Raw genomic sequence first — 20562 nt, 5'->3', positions numbered from 1 at the left:
GGCCTGTTTCTGTTCACAGAACCACACCAAAGGTGTGGGTTTCTCCCTGTACTTTTTTCTGTTTCACCCACCAGCCTGTAGCAGGACGTGCAGTCTTACCTGAGTGGCAAAAGTAAAGGTGACACTTTTCATTCAACAACTGTAAAACGTGCAGAACCTCTTAAAGTGGAGTGTGGGTGTGAATGTGAGAGAGAATAAAGATTGAGCACACCTGTGCGTGGGATGGGAGACATTAGATGTAACTACTCTGTCACATGACCACATACTAGGCTTAAATGTTATTAATAGAAGTCTTTAAAAAAATGTATCACTTTGAATAAATATGAGAGATGCCCTCTCAAAAAAACATGTATTACTTTGATCTTCCTTTCATGCATGTCATCCAATGGGACCCACCTCCCTGCTCCCCTCCCCCACCATACACTATTGCTGTTTGTTTTTTCAGACCAGGGTCCCTTTCTTGGAATCAGGAAATTGATGTCTAGGTAGAGGGTGGTGGGCTGTTAGCTATTTATAGGAATTAGACACCCGTACTAGAACACTGAACCTTAGAGAACAGAAAATAAGTCTGAGTCTTTAAAAACATATTTTGCAGAGAATGAAGACCCAGTAATACCTCAGGAAGTCTTAGACCTCAAAATGCCAAAGACTCATATGCTTCCTTCCTTAGAGCCGTATCACCCTTCTGACTTCCATCCTGTGTTCTAGGGAGAAATAGGAAATGATGAGAAATGCATCATTTATTTGCATGTTTCTAGTCATCTTGTAACAGCAAGGATGATATACTGAACTACAATTAATTCAAATTTGCCATCAGACATACTTTATCTGGAGAGATCTACAGACTATTTTGGTTTTTCTTAATTGTCAGATTTTCGAAATTACTCTGCTCTGCCCAAGAGCCCATCCCAGGCAAGATTAAGAGACAATGGTAAACTGTATCAGCCAAATAGGTGGTGCTGACTGGGTTCTGAAACGGGGACCCACAGCATGTCTTGGGCAGAAACTAAGCTTCTCTCAATGTCTTTCCTCCCCTGAGGTGAGAATGCTCATTAACTGAAATGACAAATCCTGGAAAATCTGGGTGGAGCATGTTGCACACCCTCACTGTGTCATTTGCTATTTCTGGTCTTCGGGTAGATCAGAGGAGTCAGCAGATAGATTAATAATATGGCTTGTTCCTGCTTATTCCTGTAAGCCGACATTTGTGAATCATCGGTAATATTCCTCATCTCACCCCCAACACACACACACACACACACACACACACATGCACACATTGACCTTTACCCCTCCACTTGGGCAGTTCCTAAGACTGGTTAAATCCGTAGTGGTACCTCATAACACAAAGTGCAACGGGCTGCACGGGACTATGGGAATATGCAGGCTGTGGTTCTGGGTTCAGGGGATAGTTCCCTGCTCCCTTCCTCATGTCCTCCCCACAGATGCCCATGTCCATGTCTAGCCAAGCAGCCTTTGCTGTCTAATGCCAGCCTCACCCTGTTGGGGTGGAAGAATGTGTTTACAGGGCCAAGGCTGTAAGCACATAGCCCTTAGAAATCATGAAAGCAGCTGGGTTTTGTGTTGATCTCTCTGAAATTAGTTTTGATCCTTTTCCATGCACCCAATCCCAATAGACAGAACTGTAATTCTGTCTGAAGGTTTTAATTAAATGACTCCTGAACGATCTGTCTGAATTCATGAGACATAATACTGTCTATTGGATCAACAGTTCCATTGTTCGAAACATGAGAACTATAAATAGGAGCCACAGAACTGACAGCACATTTAGTGTGTTCGTTTATGCAATGATGAGCATGAACTGTGTGGGCACTGAGTGAATAAGAGAATCTCAAAAAGGGTAGAATGCATTTTTCCCCCAGAATTAATCTGTATCTACAGGCTAACAGAAGAACGTCAGTGGGCCTCCTGGGGAGAGAAGGCACCTCAACAGAATCCCAGTAGCTTCAAAGAATTAAGACATTTGTAGTGGGAATTAACCCATCTCCTTTAGAAAAGTTTCATTTTGAAATACTTGTAGACATGCAGAAGAATGGCAAAAACAGCACAGAATTCTTGTGTCCCATCGTCAGTGCCTCCTGATGTTAACATCTAACAAAACCGTAGTCCAGTGATCACAGCTAAGAGATGAACATTTGTGCAGTAACTAAACTGAAGACTATTCAGATTTCACCAGTTGTCCCACAAAGGTCCTTTTTTCATTCCACATGGAATCCAGTGCAGGATGGTACCTTGCATTTATTTTGTCCTGTCTCTCTGGCTTCTTCCAATCTGTGACAATGCTCTGGCTTTCCTTGTCTTTCATGATCTTGACACTTTTGAAGAGAACTAGTTATTTTGTCAAATGTCCCTCAGATTGGGTTTCTGTGATATTCTCCCATAATTATTGAGCATGTGCATTTTGGGAATGAACACACTGAAGTGGTGGGTCTTTCTTAGTGCGTCATACTTAGGTATATACATGGTGTCTGTCTGTCCTACTGCTGGTGAGGTTAACCTTGACCACTAGGTTAGGGTGCTGTCAGTCAGGATTCTCCACTGTAAACTTAACAACTTACCATTTTTCCCTTTGTAATTAATAAATATTTAGTTTGAGGGAGATCCTTTGAGACTATGAAAATGGCCTGAGTCTTTTTGAAATTTTTCTAATCCTAACATCCATTGGTGGATCTTGACTGTAGAAATTTTTACTGTGGGGTCCAATGGTGATTTTTTATTTTCCTTGTTCTTTTTACATTTAGCAATTGAAATTTCTTGAGAAGGAAGAGTTATTCCATGTCCCTCATTTATTAATTTACTCAGTTATTTATTTGGGTCAGTATGAACTAACAGTTATTTATCTTATTCTCCATGTTATAATCCAATACTATAATTATTTATTTTGCTCAAATTGTTTCTGCTTTGGCCACCAGGAAGTTCTTTCAGTTTTACTCTGCACCCTGTTGTATGCTTTCCTCCTTCTTGTTGAAGCAGATCCTCACATTTTGGCACCACAAAGCCTCCACATCCATCTTGTATATCCTTTGCTGCAGCTATGGAATCAACCAGCACTGGTTTCTTTCATTGCAAAATAGAGTTTAGGAACCAAGATCTGGGCACTAAATGTGCTCATTGCTTCTGGAATACCATTGCTTCTAGGTCCTTTCCACCAACAGAACAAGAAAAATGCATGTATTATACTAACCTGTACATACACATGTATATTTATTTATGCAGATGTCTATCTGTATATATATCTTATAAAAATGTAAGTCCATGGTGATACTTGTGACTCTAATCTTATACCACTGGCTGTCTAGTTCCACTTCCTTATTTGTAGTCTCTTTCTCTGACTGAGAAACCTGACTCTCATGATCTATAATACATTTCTTATTCATTCAGTCCTAGAACACACATTCAGTTTAAAACTGCTAATCTATACCCCAGAGAAAAACAAATTTACCAAATAAAGTACAGTGTCATGTTCAGTTCTTTATGTCTGTAGCTTTTCAGTATCCAGTCAAAACAGGTTCCCCAAAGATACATAGTCAGCTTTTCTCAACCACCTCCATCAGTGAGCTTAGTGATTTCTTTGTAACAGTCATTTCTCACAGTCTGTATCACTCCCCACCATGCTTGCCAATTTTTAAAATGTAATATACATACAGCAAATTCATTCTTTATGATGTACGGTTTTATGGATTTCTTACAAATGAATATTTATTGACTGCCACAGCTCCTTAAAGAACAATTCCATTCCCCACCTCTGAACCTCTCTCATGATTCCTGATTAGAGTCAAGCCTTTCCTAACTGCTGACAACCGTGTATCTGTTGTCCATCTTTATCACTTGGCCCCTTTCAGGATGTCACACACATAGAATCCTACAGATGCAGTCTTTGGGGCTGGACATTTTTGCACAGCAAAATGCATTGACAATTTATCCACATTGTTGTGTAAAACAGTAGTTTGTTCCTATTTATTCTTTAGTGGTATTCCATTGCATGCATGTGTCATAGTTTATCCATTCTCGTTTGAAGGTAACAAGGGTGATTTCCAGATTTTGGAAATGATTAGTAAAGTTTCTATAAAAACTCACAATCAGGTTTTTATGTGAACATAAGTTTTCCTTTTCTTGGATAAATAAGTGGGCTTGCTGAGTCATACAGTAGGCATATATTTAACACTATAAGTATATGCTCAACTGTTTAGCAAAGTAGTTTACTATTTTGCATTCTCACCAGCAGACCAGCAAAGTAGTTGAGTTCCAGTTGCTTGATATTCTTGCTGTCATTGGGGATTGTCAAGTTTTGCAGTTTAAGCCATTTGAACAGGGGACTATGACATCACATTGTGGTGTGATTTACATTTCCCTAATGACCAGTCATGTTAGTCATTTTTCATATGCTTATATACCATTGCTAGTGATATTCCTGGTTATATCATTTACTCATTTCTTTTTAAGTTGGGCTGGCTTGTTTTTTTTTTTTTTTTTGAGTTTTGAGAGTCCTTTATGTATTCTGGTTGCAGTTGCAAGTTCTTTGTCAGAAATGTGATTTGCAAGTATTTCCTCCCAAGTTGGTGGCTGTCTTTTCAATTTCTTAAGTGTGTCCTTTTAAGAGCAAAACTTTTAATTTTTATAAAATCCACTTTATTATTTTTTCCTTTTATGGATTGTGATTTGTTATTATTAAAAGCTTTGCCTAACCAAAGGTCATGAAGGTTTGTTCTTATGTTTCCTTCTAAAAGTTTTATAATTTAAGTTAATCTATTAACCACTTTAAGTGATTGTTTTTTTGTATAAAGCATGAGGTACATAGTTCAACACTTTTTTTTGCCTATGGGTGTCCCATAAGTCCATTACCATTCATGGGAAAAACTCTTTCCACATTGAATGTGTTTGCACCTTTGTTCAAAATCAATTGGCTGTTGTTTTGTGGATCTGTTTCCAGACTCTCAATTCTGTTCCATTGATCTATATGTTTGGCATTTGTCAATATTATACTGTCTTAGTTATTGTAAATTTATATAGTAGGTCTTGAAATCAGGTGGTATGAGTCCTCTAAATTTGTTCTTCTTACCCAAAATAATTTTGACTATTTTAATCTTCCATATATATTTTATAATCAGCTTTTCAATAGCTACAAATAAAGCCTTCTTGGATTTTGGTTGGGGTTCCATTCAATCTAAAGGTCAAATTAAGCAGAATCGAGATCTTAAGAATATTACATCTTCTGATTCTTAAGCACAATAAATGTCTCCATGTATTTAGATTGTGTTTTATTTTTTCATCAGTTTTATCATTTTCCAGTAAGAAGATCTTGTACATATTTTTCTAGATTTCAAAATTTTTTCAAAAAATTTTGAATTCCAGTGGTTCACTTCTAGTATATACAAATTGACATTTGTATGTTGACTATGTTACCTTGTCTAATTTATTGGATCTGGGAAATTTTTTTTGGAGATTCTTTGGGATTTTCTATGTAGACAGTAATGTCTCATAATAGAGACAGCTTTATTTCTTCTTACTGCACAGACTAGGAATCCATCAACACATCAAATAGAAAGTAGTGCAGGACAATATCCTTGCCATGTTAATGATCTTAGGGAGAAAGCATTCTGTCTCCACATTAAGTATGATGACACTTAATCCTTTAGATTCTCTTTAGTGATTAAGGATAGGTTCCTAGGTTGCTGGAAGTTCTTCTCATGAATGGATCTTGATTTTTACTAAGAGCTTTTTCTGTATATGTTGAGAGGATTATATGTTTTTTTTTGTTTTGAATCTGTTAATGTGTAAATTACATGGATTAATTTTTGAATATAGTCTTGTAGTCTTTGAAACAAACCTCACTTTGTCATGATGTTTTTTATGTATTGTTCAGAGGGCAAAAAATCCTGGTTGAATAGATTCACTGTTAGAAGTAAAGATCTCTATGTTCTGGTACAAACCAAATACTGGGGCCACAGTGCTGCTGGGAATCAAACTCCTCCCAGCTGGGAGCCTCACAGAGCAGGGGAACTGGAAGCAGAGGCTCTTGAAGAGAGGAAGGCCAGGTCCTGCATGCCTTTCCTGCCTGGTCTGGGCAAATCTGAAACAATACTCATCTCACCTGGCCCCGCTCTTTAACTGTGGAGGCAGATTGCTCGAGCTGCCTCCCCAAGATGCTGTCTTCTGGTTATTTAATCAAACACTCATCCTGATAGTGCTGTGAAGGTACTTTGCAGATGGAATTAGTGGAAGCTAATCAGCTGACCTTAAACTATGGTAATTGTATCATGGACTATGTGGGTAGACCCCATGTCATTACACGAGCCCTTAAGTGCAGAAAAGCAAGTCAGAGATGCAGTGGAGTGGGGTTGGAGAAATTTAAAACAAGAGGACTGGATCTGTCACTGCTGGGTTTGAAGATGGAGAAAGGAAGTCACGCTCATGGCCTCCAGGAGGGGGAAGTGGCACCTGGCAAACAGCCAACAAGAAAACAAGGACTTCAGTCCTACACCCATGGACCTCAATTCTGCCAACAACCTGAACAAGTTTGGAAGAAGACTCATGTCCCAAACCTCCAGAAAGCAACACAGCCCTGCTGATTCCTTGGCTTCAGCCTAGAAGACCCACTGCAGAGAACTAACTGAGCCTGGACTTCTGACTTACAGAACATGAGGTAATAAATGGTGCTGTTTTAATATGCTAAATTTGTGGCATTTTATTATGGCAGCAATAGAAAAGTAATGCTTCCACTTTGCAAACATACATTGAGGACCTTCTGTGTGTCAGGGCAGGTAGGTGCTGAAGACACAGACATGAGAAAGACAATCTCTTTCTCCAGGGAGCTCACAAGACTAGAGGAAGAATCTAACATCAAACAAAACATCAAAGTCATCTGTATATATGCTTCAACCCGAAGTTTCTCTTGGTTTCAAAGAACAGAAAGCAATTCCAGCCAACCTGAAGCAACAACAAAAATAAATAATGGAGGTGAAAAAAAAAGACATGCTTTTAATTTTGAGAAGGAAGACTGTGGGTAAAATTGTAATATTTCCAGAATGTCTCGCCTGGCTTTAGTACATCTGCATATCAACAGATGCTCAAGGGTGGAGAGAAGTATGGCTTTAGTGCATTTGCATCATTCCTGGGGTGGAGAGAAGTTCATCTCCAAATCAATGGGTAATTACCTGGGCAATGGAGGGCTTATCAGTACCTGAGAGGTGAGGGGAGGGCAGGTTTTGCTTCTGCTGGAGCAGGAAAGAGAGAAGACCCAAGATTGCAGTTTGTAAGCAATAAACGGATTTAAAATTTTATTTCTCCCTTTGACTGATTTCAGTTTTTAGAGGTATTTTGTCCTGGGATTTCCTCTCCCTGGACTTACAAGGACAAAAATGGAAAAGAAACTAACAAATGTTATGGGCTGAGTCAGGAATGCCTGTGACCAGAGTAAGAATATGTCTTTCTAGGTTTTATGTAGTAAAGTATCAGGGTTGCATGTACTGATTTGATAAAGCTATTAGAGGCCTAGATGAGTCTCAAACTTTGCATGCCTCTCATGCTTCACACAGTCAGCCCTTGCTTCACAGCCAGGGCTGTGAGAAACACACTCACTGGTCCAAATTCAGTAAGTGAACATGGAGACAAAGAGAACAGCGGAGCAAGGCTTTAATGATGGTCTTGCAAGATCCGATGTCTGGTGGGCAGGCACACCTGGGGAGTTTGGCACCAATAATTTATCTCCTAGTACGTGAGTCCCTCCCCTGGTTCCTCATTGACTGAGTACTACAGGGTTCACATTCTTCCCCGGACGTCACCTAAGTCAGTTATATCTTTCCTTTACATTTGTCTTAATTTTATTGGTAGGTTTAAAAAAACTCAAACAGGTATTGCCAGGCCCTTATCAATTCCCCACCCCTACTTTCAGCCTGAGCAGCTTCCACCATGTGGCCCTTTGTTAATACCTTACTGTTAAAATGTTTAAACATCCTAGTGGGAATAAATCACATTTAGGTTTTAAACTCTTTCCTAACAGGTTTTATACTCTTTCCTAACAAGGGCTGAGCATTGACCTTACCCTACATTTTTAAGAAGACTTGGTCAAAATTGCAAAGCTTTTCTAATCCCACTGTCTCTTTTCCCACCTTCCCTTCCACTGTCCTTGCAGATGTCACTTAGGCAGAATATCTGCTTGTTGGCATCATTCTGCTCAGTGTTTATTATCATTTCTGAGGGGTTGCATCAGGCAAAGGCGCCCTCATTCTCCAAACAAGAAAGCCCCAGCCAGTTGTCACGGCAACCAAAAATGCACACTGTGAACTACTAAGAAGAGGCTATTGCTGGCTGCTTACAGTCTCTGTGCTGGTGAAGCAGAAACTTAATTTTTGGGCTTGGCAAAAAGATCTCTTTTACAACTAATTATAAAATGTATGCAAATGTTATCAGACTGGGTGATGGAGGATTGCCTACTAAATGTGATGTGAAAAATTAAGGCAGTTTTCAAAGCAGAGGGACCTAAATTAAGTGTGCCTAATGGATCAATCGCTTGTTTTTGTCATTTTGGATACCCTGAACAGAACAGCTGAGTCTGAGTGTGTGTGTGTGTGTGTGTGTGTGTGTGTGTGTGTGTGTGCGCGCGCGCGCATGCACATGTGTGTAGGAGGTTCCAAACTCATGTTTATTTGAGTCACCTCACACTTTTTGCTTCCAAATGTTTTTCAAAGAAAGCAGGAGCTGCCCTGCCCATATTTTGATATTTTGGGGGTAGGGAGACTTTTAATTAAATCCCTGTCAATCAACTTGAAGAGTTTTAAATTACTCCCAGCAGGTGATTATAAAATCAAAATTTGCATGCTTTTTTCAAGTGGTTAACTGAGAGTTTATCTCCTTTCTTTTTTTTTAACCTGCTTTTCTCAACAAATTCCAAATAAATGTTCACATGTTCATTTGACAAAAGATGTGGTGATTCAGGGTCAGGGCAAAAGCCTGATTTAATAATCCACGGTCTTAATACATGTGTTCTTTTGAAAGCAGAATGTCTTTAAATCTGATTTTATGTGAACTGCTGATCCAAAGCCTGGTGGCCAGTCTGAGAGTGAATGAGAACTCAGTGACTGTAGCTGTTGAATAATCTGATGTAAACACTCATTTTTCTTTCTTGGGTGAGGCCGGACTGTAAAAAAAGGAAAACTTGCATTGAGGGTAACATGATGCAGGGAAAGGAAAACTGAGCTGCCAGCCTTTAGGAGAGGAAATTGGATTCACCTGAGGGAGAGATAAGATTGTTTGCTCCTGGAGACCCAGCTGATTGGCCGTGAGATATAATTGTATGTACAGTCCTCGTGTAGATGCCAACAGCCATTGAGGCTGATGTAGGAGATGAAAATGCCCTGGAAACCATTTGTGCTTTAGCTTTTAATGTATATTGGATTTACTCACATGTTAAAGCAGGCATGTGTCCCTTTAACCTGAAATGTTCCTTGGATGGTATTTTATACATCGAGTGCATCTACACAGGCAAAGGGGTGGGAAAGGTAGTTATCTGGTAAACACACATCAACCAGGCTGGTTAGGACAATTTATGGCAACAAACCAGGTTTTTTTCCTTTCCTCTCTATCTCTTTTGGGATATTATTATTTCTCTTTGTAGCATTTCCACATGTGTTTAAACAGGTCCTAAATGTAGGTATTCAGGATATTAAAACTGGAGTTTCATTAAGGATGGAATATAATTAACTCAAGTTATGTTATTTTTTTTTTACTTCACTTCTATCTTTGGTGTGGAGGGAGCAGGAAGCTGGGACATGGAAGAATGGCCCAAAATAAGACACTGAAGTGAAATGAAATGGCTGAAATGTGTTGCCCAGTAACCGGTGTTCTGAAATTGCATGTGAAGTGGAGGGTGTGTATGTATTGTCTGAGGAATGGACCAATTGCTTTCAATAGTTTCTCAAATGGGTCCTTAACCCCGAAAAGTTTAACGATAAACACAACCCAAGAGTTTGTAAAATATGCAAATGACTGTAGAATGTGTCTTCAAGAAGGGCCTGTCTGCAGGATGTCAGCTGAACAGGGCCTGACCCAGTGAGGAATGGAGAAAGAAAGGCCTAGGCCAGCCTGAGACCCCTTGTTCCTTAGGCAGGTGTCCATGGAGCTCCCCCCAACTCCACCTATGTGGAGGATCTACTTCAATATATCGTAGTGTGAATCAAAGGAAATAATATGAATAGAGAGTTTGCAAACTCTAAAATGCTCTGCAAATGTTCAGTTATCATTTTAAAAATAAGCAACACAGGTTAAAACCACATAACCGTTATTGGGTTCTATCCATTACCACTGGATTTATCTATGACGTTCAAAATGTCTGTTAATGCTACAGTTCATTAATCCTCTCGCTAATAAGTTAGCGCATAAAGTCAACAAGCCTCAGACACTAAAATCTACTTTCAATACATGCCGATGCTTTCCTCCTAATCCAGGGCTGGGTAGGATGTTCCCTGAGATGACTCTGAAGTGTGGCTGAATGACTCAGGGGTGGGATATGGGGTGTAATGCACTGACGAGAGCAAGCAATGCAATCAATTAGAAATAACCTCCCTCTTCCCGGTGCAACTTAAATGATGTTGAATTAGCTGCAGTGGTGACGCGGTTATATCTCAACAGTGCTGTGACAGAATATCTAGGAAGGAAGTCCTGTATGCAGAGAGCAATAGTAACAGAAGGGGGTAATAGGATTTGTCAGATTTGTTTCGGAACTGAAACATCAACACACATATTCTATAAAGTTAAAGACATTTGCTGCGCCCTTTGTAGCTGATTTGAGAAATGTTGGCACATGTATAGCCTGGATTCTCATTTGAAGTAAATGCAGTCAGACTGTGGGACCTAAGTTTTGAGCCCTAGAACTGATAAGAGATAACCAGTCCCTTATTAAGAGGTGTTGATGGAAGTGAATTCCCTGCATTTAGATTTCCAAGATGAGGAATAAGAAAGAACCCTCTGCTCAAGGTGTCTAAAATAGCCAGAGATAATTTAACTTTAAGCAAATTATCCCTCAAAGATTACTGATCACATTTTTTAAAGGCAGCTTTTAGAAGCTGCCAGAAAGGAAAATGAAAAGGATTCCTTTCTTATTCAATTCAAGTTATTTCAATAACTTATTGAAAACATGGATTTGACTGATGTCAGATTAGCAGATGACATTAAGATGTTAGAAAGATTGAAGGTGAAACTATCACTTTTCTGTTGTGAGGGTCAAATGAGGGGTGTTCTAATGACAAAGGAAAAATACAACAATGAGTAGAGCAACATAAGACTAACTTTGGTAGTGAGAAGGACTGGATGCTTGCATCCCTCTAAAATTCATTTGCTGAAATCCAAACCCAGTGTGATGGTATTAGGCAGTGGGGTCTTTGGGAGGTGTTAGGTCATGAGGATGAGGCCCTCATGAATGGGAGCAGTGCCCTCATAGGGGATCCTGGAGAGCTCCCTTGCTGTCTTTCTGCAATGTGAGGACATAATGAGAAGGCAGCCGTATGTACAACCAGAACCTGGCCATGCTGACAGCCTGACCTCAGACTCCCAGCCTCCAGAAGTGTAAGAGATCAATGTCTGCTGCTGATCAGCCATCCAGGGTATGGTACTTCGTTACAGCAGCCTGCAACAGGACAGGTTGGGAGTCAGAACTCTCAGATTGTCTGAATTGCAGCCCTGGCATTCAGTAGCTGTGGGATGGTGGGCATGATACTTCCTGGAGTTGTGCCTGGACTCCTAATCTAAAAGAGAATGAGTACAATGGCCACTGCCTGACTTAGAAGGCAGGAGAACAAAGATAAAATGAGACCAGATTCTTCTGTAGCTTGTGAGCATCGTGATTGGGTGTTCACACTTATTGTGTGACATGTGCCTTCCTCAAAGCTTGTTACGATGTTGGCACATTACCCATATGACATGAACTTTGATTAAAAAGAAAAAAAGATATGGTGAGATCATTGCACAAAAGCATTTTTTAAACTAAATGTTATATGAATAATTCATTTGGGAATTATCTTGAAATTTAAAAAAAATGTCTACATGGAAATTTTCACCACCACCTCCTGCCCTTATGGAAAAAATATTTTCATGAACTGTTTGGTTCAGAGTTTAAAAGACAGAGGCAGGGAGAATAATTATTCAATTATAATTGATGTCAAGCAAAGTTGGAAAATCTCTTAATTTGTTGGTGTCTAAATGCTTTTGGTTATGAAACCCAAATGATATAATGCATGTGAAAGTGTTCTGTAAACTCTAATGTGCAATGAAAATGTATTTACTTTAACTTCTCTTTTACATCCTAGAACCTGTTTTTCTTATCATTTTACTGCTGGTATATTTTTGCTCTAGTTAGTTAAAATAATTAAAATTCATTATTCCTGTATTAAGATACGTCATTTGGAATTCTAATGTCTATACAGATATATCTCCATTGGTTTACTCTTACCCTAACCATTTATCTCATAAACTTCATCTCACCCTTCTCTCACCTTTTCTTTGGAAACATCAGTTCTATGCCCATCTAAGACAAAAAACATATCTAATTTTACATCCATTAGGGTAATGCCTTGTGATTAAAAATATACCTCAAGGTTCTCTTTGCTGAGAAAGCTTATTTCAAGGTCTCTGGAGGAATGATATAAAGATGCAATCCATTAATAATTGGAACTCTTCATATTTAGAGAATGCTGCAGTTGAAAAGTGCTTCCTCATATACATATGACTTTATTTGATCTTTTCTTACATGAAGAAGAAAGTAATGCCTATGAAATGTTTTTACATGTAGCCTTTCATCTGTATAACGGAGATAACCACCAACGTGTAAAATACTTAAAGTCCACTATTTCTTGGCTGTAAGACTGCACCCATTTCTGTTAAAGCCCAAGGCTGTTGTTTTCAAGATTTTTCTTTGTCCTTGGTTTACTGCAGTTTTAATGAGATATACACCTAGATATGTTTATTCCTCTTCTGCATTGTGTTCTCTGAGCTTCTAGGATCTGTGGTTTGGTATTTTTCATAGCTTTTTGAAGTTCTTGGCCATTTTTTCTTCAGTTATTTCTTTTGCTCCATTCTCTTTTTGCCTTCCAGTACCCTAATTATGAATATATTATACTTTTTGAAATTATCCCAAGTTTCCTGAATGTTCAGTTTTGTTTTTACCACTCCTTTGTGTCTTTGCATTTCAGGCTGGAAAATTTTTATTGACCTGTCTTCAAATTCAGTGACTCCTCAGCTGTGCCAGGTCTACTAACAAGCCCATCAAAGGCATTCTTAACTTTTGTTATTGTTTTTTATTTCTAGAATTTCCTTTTGATTTTTTCTTAGAGTTTCCATTTCTCTGCTTGCATTACTCATCTGTTCTTGCATATTGTCTACTTTTTCCTTTATATCTCTTAATATATTAAACATGGTTATTTAAAATCCCTGTCTAATATTTCAAGCATATGAATCATATCTGATTCTGGTTCTAATGCTTGGTTTTTCTCTTCAGACTGTGTCTTTCTTGTCCTTTGTTATGCCTTGTAATTTTAGTTGAAATCCAGATGTATTATATTAGGTAATAGGAAGTAAGGTAAATAGACTTTTAGTATGAAAATGTATGGTCATCTGGCTGGGGGTTTGAGTGTGTTTAGTATTTGCTGTAGCTGTTGATGCCAGAAGTTTCAATTCTTCCAGTATCCTTGTGTTTATCTCTGCTCTTGACTGTGGGCTTCCCTAAGTACTCCTCCTCAAAGAGAGTCTGTGTTGGCTCTTTGACTGTACTCTGCTATTGTCATACTGGAGTCCTATTGATATGGTGGTAAGATGTAGAGCAGGAGAAACGTTCCATAATCTCATGAATAAATTTCTGTCTTTTAGTTGGCTCTGCGTCATAGAGCTGTGGACTTCACAAGTGCTTCTTCTATTGATATTTCCCCTGACTAACCCATCTCTCTTTACTGCATACAGCTTTCCAGATATTTTCCCTTGAAGCCATGATCCTTGTTGAATATGTTTTTATCCCCTATTCAGGTAGACAAGAAGTTTAGAGGGCACTGTAGTGGGAGGACTACCCTTTTCCTAGCTTGGATACGGCTCTAGTAGAGTCTTTTCCCATGGAGCAGAGGCTTGTTAGAGTCACATTTACAGAGACTATTCTTCCCCTCCTTCTACCAGGCCCATGAGTGGATCTCTCACATCTTCATGAGAATCTGTGAGTTTCCTGAAGGTAAAGCCTATGAAAATGTGTGTCCCTCCTATGACTGTAGCCCTCGGGACTTCCTCAGTCTCATGCTAGTCCACACTCAGCCCTGAGAAATTCATCAAAATTACCTCTTGAGTGTTCCTACCAGTTTATGGCTCCAGTAGCTTCTCTTTCAAGTAAACAGATCTACACTCTGTCTCTCTAGAGTTTGGGGTGGTAGTTTGCCCTACAACCCCAATTCTCTCTCATAAGTCCAAGAAATGTCATTAATTTTCTAAGACAAAGTTTAGCCATTTCAAATTGTAAGGATAAAATGATTTCCAAGTTCTTTACATGGCAGAGTAGAAACCAGAAGTCGTAGACCTTTCACTTTACCTGAGAATGTATTAACTTCTCTATTTGCCTGTCCTCTACAGAGGGGGGAGACTGCAGAAAAGTTCTGAAATAGCTTTGGGGCATAAAAACTTGGACATACTATTGGAAAAGGACAACAATCCATCCAGCCCAGTACCTTGTGTGACTGTGACAATCAGGGGCATTTTGTAGGGGAGCAAGACTCTCAGAGATTAAGGCAACTTCCAAACATTTCCTGCCTCCTGGCCAGTTATGGGTCTATTGTTCATAAAATCATGAAAATCCATAAAATCACAAAATCATACCATGTTGGAACTAGAAGGATAATAGAAACTGGTCCTTTGTGTTGTTATTTAAATCCTGTAGACTTTTATAAAGGGTAAATGTCTTAAAAATATAATATTAATGAGGATAGAAAAAGAGGGCATGAAACAGTCATTTATTTCCTGCCTAAGAGGCATGGAGGAATTTGTGAACATGTTAAAAAAGTGACCATCCTCATAAATCTGCTGTCAACTCCATCACCCCTACATCCCACCTGAGACAGCGTCAGGGAAAGAAGGGAGATGTCGATGCTCTTACTGTTCATTGGCTCAAATGATGAGGATGGCTGTGATAAGACAAAAAGGGATGAGGTAGAGAAAGAATAATAAACCCAAGTACGTAATAAGAAAACATTTAAGACATTAGACTCCTCATGAGTCATCTGAGGATACCTTTGAAAATGGTATTTTTGTTTTGTTTGGCTGGAATGTTATGTAACTTTTGTCACATGCTTGGTTATCTTGGAATCTTAGCTGTCAAAGAAGGAAGCAGCCTGATAGTTGATCTAGTTTAATATTCCTCAGGCTGTGCTTGAATCCTCTGAAACACCAGGGACCAGATGACCTCTGCTGAGCCCCACAGGGCTGGAGGCTCATTAATCCTCTACCAACTTAACTTTGCTTTATGTTCCAGAGTTTTAGCTATTAGGAAGTTCTTTCTCTTGCTGAACACGGTGAAATTTCCTTGTAAATCGATGAATTGATCCTCATTATTGCACAAAATAAATATACTTGACAGTTAGCAATTAGCACACAGATGAATTTTGTACTTATTGGGCATAGTTTTTCTGAGATGAAATTTTGGATGAAATTTGAAAATCTGTTCTTTAATTTTTGTGAATCTCAAAATAGATGAATCAAAATGCTTAACCTCAGTGATTTAAGTTCTGTAAACTGACCTATAAATAAAGCTGGACAAAAGAAGTTTGGAACAGAGCACATAGATATGTCTTTATTTCTCCCTAAGGAGTGAATGAACTTATGTCCCAGAGGGGTTTACAGGGCAGGAATCTGCCCCCAGTTTGTGGAAATTAAAGACCCCCTTCTCATCTAGAGTGGTAAGTGGATATTAACTTGGGGAAAGTGGTGAGTTCTATTAAAGGCAGCATTCCAATTCCAAGTGTTAAGAGGCACATGAAAATTGGCAGCTGTGAGTATATTTAGTGAAAGCATAATGCAGTAAGCATTGGGGGCAGAGCATCACATTATATTGTGAACATGTGAAATAGAAATTAGTTCTCTGAATGTTCTCTTTGTCAGAAAGACACTGGACCTTAGATTAGAAAAACTTGGAAAAAAATTAAAGACATGGAGACATTATTGTACCAAATAGGATTTCAGGCAGGCTATTTGTTCTAATCTCAAAGTCTGATGGGGGGAGCAGGCGGGTAGCAGAGGGAGGGACGTGGGGAGAGGAAGGATTGCAGAACATGAATCCAAGGGAAAAAGCTCCTGGAAAGCAAGGCAGAGGTTCTTAATTTCTTCCACCCGGGAACAGCTGTGAGCAGGGCCGGCAGCCAGGACAGGAAGGGAGCTTCTGCTCCGAGGATCACCAGGGAGCTGAGGGGAATGTCTGTAATCCAGGAATCCAGCGTTTTTTTTTTTTATATGTTTTGACTGCAGCACTTGAGCTCTGTGTAGATAGGAAACACAAATATCAATTGAGTACCAAGTTATTAGACATCCATACACACAAAGGACAAGAAAAAGGCCAATATACAATGCAACATTGCTAATTAAAGGAACTGAGAATTGGCAAGAGGGCCCTTACTCTTGTAGAATCCCAGAATCCTTAGGCTGATCGATTTCTAAAACTAAAACATGAGCCACTTTGTTTAAAATATTGAATACAGTATGAATAATAATGACTTAGTGATGATTCAAATTCAAACTTTTTTTTCAAAAAGAATGCCTAGAAAGGTCATGTTTGAAGATAATAGTGATTAGATGATTAAAGAGAATAATTACTTTCTGAGAAAAAATTGGTGCTTCCTACCTGTAAACTTTCTCTCTTCATAGTCATTTAGTTGACATAGCCCTATTTCATGCCCTTAAGCTCACTTTTGGTTGCACAAAGCAAAAGTAGGCTTTCTTTTCTGATTTATTTGTTGTAATAAACTGGCATCTAGAAACTTTATAAGCAACACTGTACCAAAACCTAGCTGAATTTCCATTGAGCTGTTTTAAAAATGAGATTTCTCATAGACTTTTCAGAACCAACTTACTGCCTTCCTAGGCAGGCAAAAAAAGAAAGCTGTTGATTATTTACTTTGAAGAAAAATGTCTTAGTTTCAAAAATGTAAGGAAAGGAGTCCTATGCATATTTTATCTTATCACATACACATACAGCTACTACTTGGTTTCTTGGTAAGCTACACAGCGGCAGTGTCAGACTGATTGTCATTTGAGGTGCCATACTGATTTCCACGACAGTAGTCCAAATGGGTTACTTGACTTACAAATATATGCAGAGTCTCAAATAGGTTATGCACTCATTCTCTTATTCGACCTTCAGTGGTAACACAAAGCTTAATGTCAACTAGTTTACAAGATTCTTGGACCAGGTGGACAAAGGGCAGGAACCACTATTAGGGCTGGATATGTAGTTAGAACTTTAATCAGAAAAACAACACATTGCAGAAAATTAATTTCTAACTCTAACCTAGTTGTTAAGCAAATTATTTGAAGGTTATTGGTCTCTCCTCATCTGATTTGAATAGAGTAGTTAACAAGAGTGAACATTTATGGTACATTTTGCCAAATTAAACAGCAGAGGGTGACACCCTCCAACTGCCACTCCAAATAACAGCAACTTAAATCTGAACCTCTCCGCATATCCTTCACAAAGCATACACATCAATCAGTATTGTAAAAAGGTCACTCATAACCCTCCCCTACAACAAAACTAGGAGACAAAGTATACTATGAACTGTAAGTGTAACTGGTGGTTGGGTGGGGGGCACATTCCAAACCAGCAAAGCCAGTTTCAGATTCCAGGTTGAAGGAGAGAGTCAGGCAAGGACTGAGTGGGAGAGATGGTCTTACTGAACGGAAGAGATAAGACCCTGGTGGAGATGTGGCATAGATTGGTGGGGGCCTGGGGGAGCCGGCATGGTCTCCTGATTCTCCTAGGGTCCCTGGCTGGGTCTGAAAGTTAAACTGACAAAGACAGATTAATGGGAGAAAAGTATACAAATTCTACTTAATATGCATTCGAAGTGACAGAAGATCCCTCATAAGGAAGTGAAGACCGGGAGAAATGCTGTGAGTGTTCATGCTGGGTCTGATGAGGAGCAGACGGTCACAGAGGAATACAGCGGGCGGAGGAGGTAACGTTAGTATAATAAGCCGTGTCACAGCGAGGTCTCTTTGTTAGCATTCTCACTGCTCTCCCTTGGTCTTTGGAGATACAGATGGTCCCCTTCTCTGGGTATCTTCCGGAAGAGGGCACCTGTCACATGAGGGTTTCATGACCTGTTTCAGGGACTCAGGGCGGGGCATGGGAAGGTCAGTGTGACCTTCCCACTTCTGCCATTTTCTCAGATGCCAGCTTAATATATTCAGTCTGCCACTGCGCCATGTTTGTGGGCAGTACGTCCTGATCCCCATCACAGTGGTGGGCTCACACCCTCAGGCAAAGAGGGGTCTTGCCAGAGTGGGGAGATATTGAGAACAGGTCTGAGACCTCGGGTATTGGACCACTGTCTCCTCTGGGGCTTGAAATTCCGTAGGATCAGAAGTATAAGTCATCCAAGAAAGAGAGGCAACGTGGAGGTCTGAGGGTGAAGGGACAAAGGTGGCCAAAGTCAGAGTTCCAGGAAGAAAAGATTGCACATCAGAGGACACACTGACCACCCCTACAAATAAGAAGATGACAGTGAAAAAGCAGACCCCACTTACAGGGAAAAGAAAAACACTTGGAAATTAATGTTACAAGAAATGGGGGGAGATGAAGACTATAAAACACTCCTGAAAGACACAAAGTAGACTTGAACAATAAGAAAGATACTCCTTGTTCAGGGATGGACCCACTCAACATTATAAACCCGTCCATTCTTCCTGAATCAATGAATGGACTGAATATAATCAAATACAAGTTTGCATTTTTCCCTTGGGGCTAGACATTTTATTCTAAAATTCACATGAATTCTAAAAAATAGGGAATAATAGCTAAGGAAATTCTTAAAAGGAAGTGGAGAGGGTCTTAACCTATGAAGTATCATAATACACCATCAAGCTTCTGCATGTAAAGCAATGTGGAAGTGGTCCATGAACAGACAGACCAACGGAACATAGAAATTTCAGAAACAGATCCAATTACATGGAAGTTTTGTATATGACAAAGGTGCATATCAAATCATTGGAGGAAATTAAAAACTTTCTTGTAAAGGTGTTGGAACCGCTAGTTTCATTTACGAGAGGGTAGAATTGGATCTGTATTTCACATAAGAAGAAACCGAAAATGATCAGGGATCTAAATCTAGCACTGAAACCACATAAATACTTGAATAAAACATAATCTTTGAGGGAGTGAATAAAATCAAAATACAGATATAATAAGATTGATAAATTCAACTCTGTATGTGCATGTTTTAATGTAGCAAGCAGAGCAAAAGCAAGCATCAAAGTGCAAAGAACGTGCTTTTCACCTGATGAATTTAAATCTGCAAATCAAAATGCTTTACCTATTTCTGAATAAAAACAGAATCAATATCTGGACGTAACTCTGTGAAATTTATAAATCTCAGGGAAAAAAGCCTACCCTCCAAGTATTTAAGCAGAAAAGTCAATTTACCCAAAATTAAGAAAAATGATCTTTGTCTCAGACTTTTCCATAGTAATGAACATCAGATAAAAACAAGAGTAACATTTACAGAGATTTAAGGAGGAAAAGTCATAACCCAGGAATCTAAATGAGTTCTTCTTCATCTGTAAAGGCAGAGTAAATAGTCAAGGCTTTAGAAAGTAGTTCATTTCTGTGCTCTTCCTTAGAAAAAAAATTGAGTATGTGTTGCGTCAGAGCAAAATAAAAATCTTGAGAATGAGGAAATTATGGCAGCTACAGAATATTTAGATGTATTTTTTAATTGTAGTAATTATTGAAAATATTGTTAAAAATAGTGCATATCTTTTTAAAATGTTCTTATAAATGGAAGCAGTCCCTCTTTCTCTCTCTCACACACAACACACACACATGTTCAAAATCTCAGATTGTTGCAAAGCTAAGTCAGATAGAGGAGAAGAACAAGAAAATAAAAAACTACTAATTTTCTAATTTTATGTAAAGTTGTAAATAGAAACTGTCCTTCCCTGGAAATAGTAATTAAATACATATCAGTTCAAGTGCATGCTTTTGAAAAAAGCATGAAATAAGATTGAAAGAAGCTTCTCAGATAATTAACAACATATGTATAAACCATTCTAGTTATAGAGGTTTAAAAACATTTTTAAAACTTACCAAAAAAGAGAAAACAAGAAGAAAAAAGCAGGCAAACAGAAAAACAAAGATAAAATACCAACCCTTTAAAGTGTATTTCTTCATCTGTAATGTGGATTATTGCAAACCTAACTCATAGGTTAATTTTCAGGGTTAATAGGATAATGCTCAAAAAGTACTTAGCAATGACTGACTCAAAAAGCTCAAACAATGGTCGTTATTGTTATTATTTACTGTAAGTATAACAG

At 38.8% G+C, this 20562-nt stretch overlaps 1 long non-coding RNA gene and 1 other non-coding gene across 3 annotated transcripts in view; one reads left to right on the top strand and one right to left on the bottom strand.

Annotated features, from left to right (window-relative positions):
- The first annotated feature begins 11830 nt into the window (after positions 1–11830).
- On the top strand, positions 11831–11935 carry LOC118971766 (small nucleolar RNA U13). The gene has a single exon (XR_005060421.1). It is a non-coding gene; the product is annotated as a small nucleolar RNA U13 (small nucleolar RNA).
- A 3867-nt stretch (positions 11936–15802) lies between these two features.
- The window catches only part of LOC108397930 (uncharacterized), a 41091-nt gene continuing 36331 nt past the window's right edge, over positions 15803–20562 (bottom strand). For both annotated transcript variants that reach the window (XR_001853307.3, XR_012129128.1), the window contains exon 4: positions 15803–16510. This is a non-coding gene — a long non-coding RNA (uncharacterized lncRNA). The remainder of the gene's footprint in view (positions 16511–20562) is intronic.

Source organism: Manis javanica, chromosome 3 (genome assembly GCF_040802235.1).
Source record: "Manis javanica isolate MJ-LG chromosome 3, MJ_LKY, whole genome shotgun sequence".
Classification (NCBI taxonomy): Eukaryota; Metazoa; Chordata; class Mammalia; order Pholidota; family Manidae; genus Manis; species Manis javanica.
The sequence above is the reverse complement of the archived record's forward strand: the minus strand, read 5'-3'. Positions and strand labels throughout refer to the sequence as shown.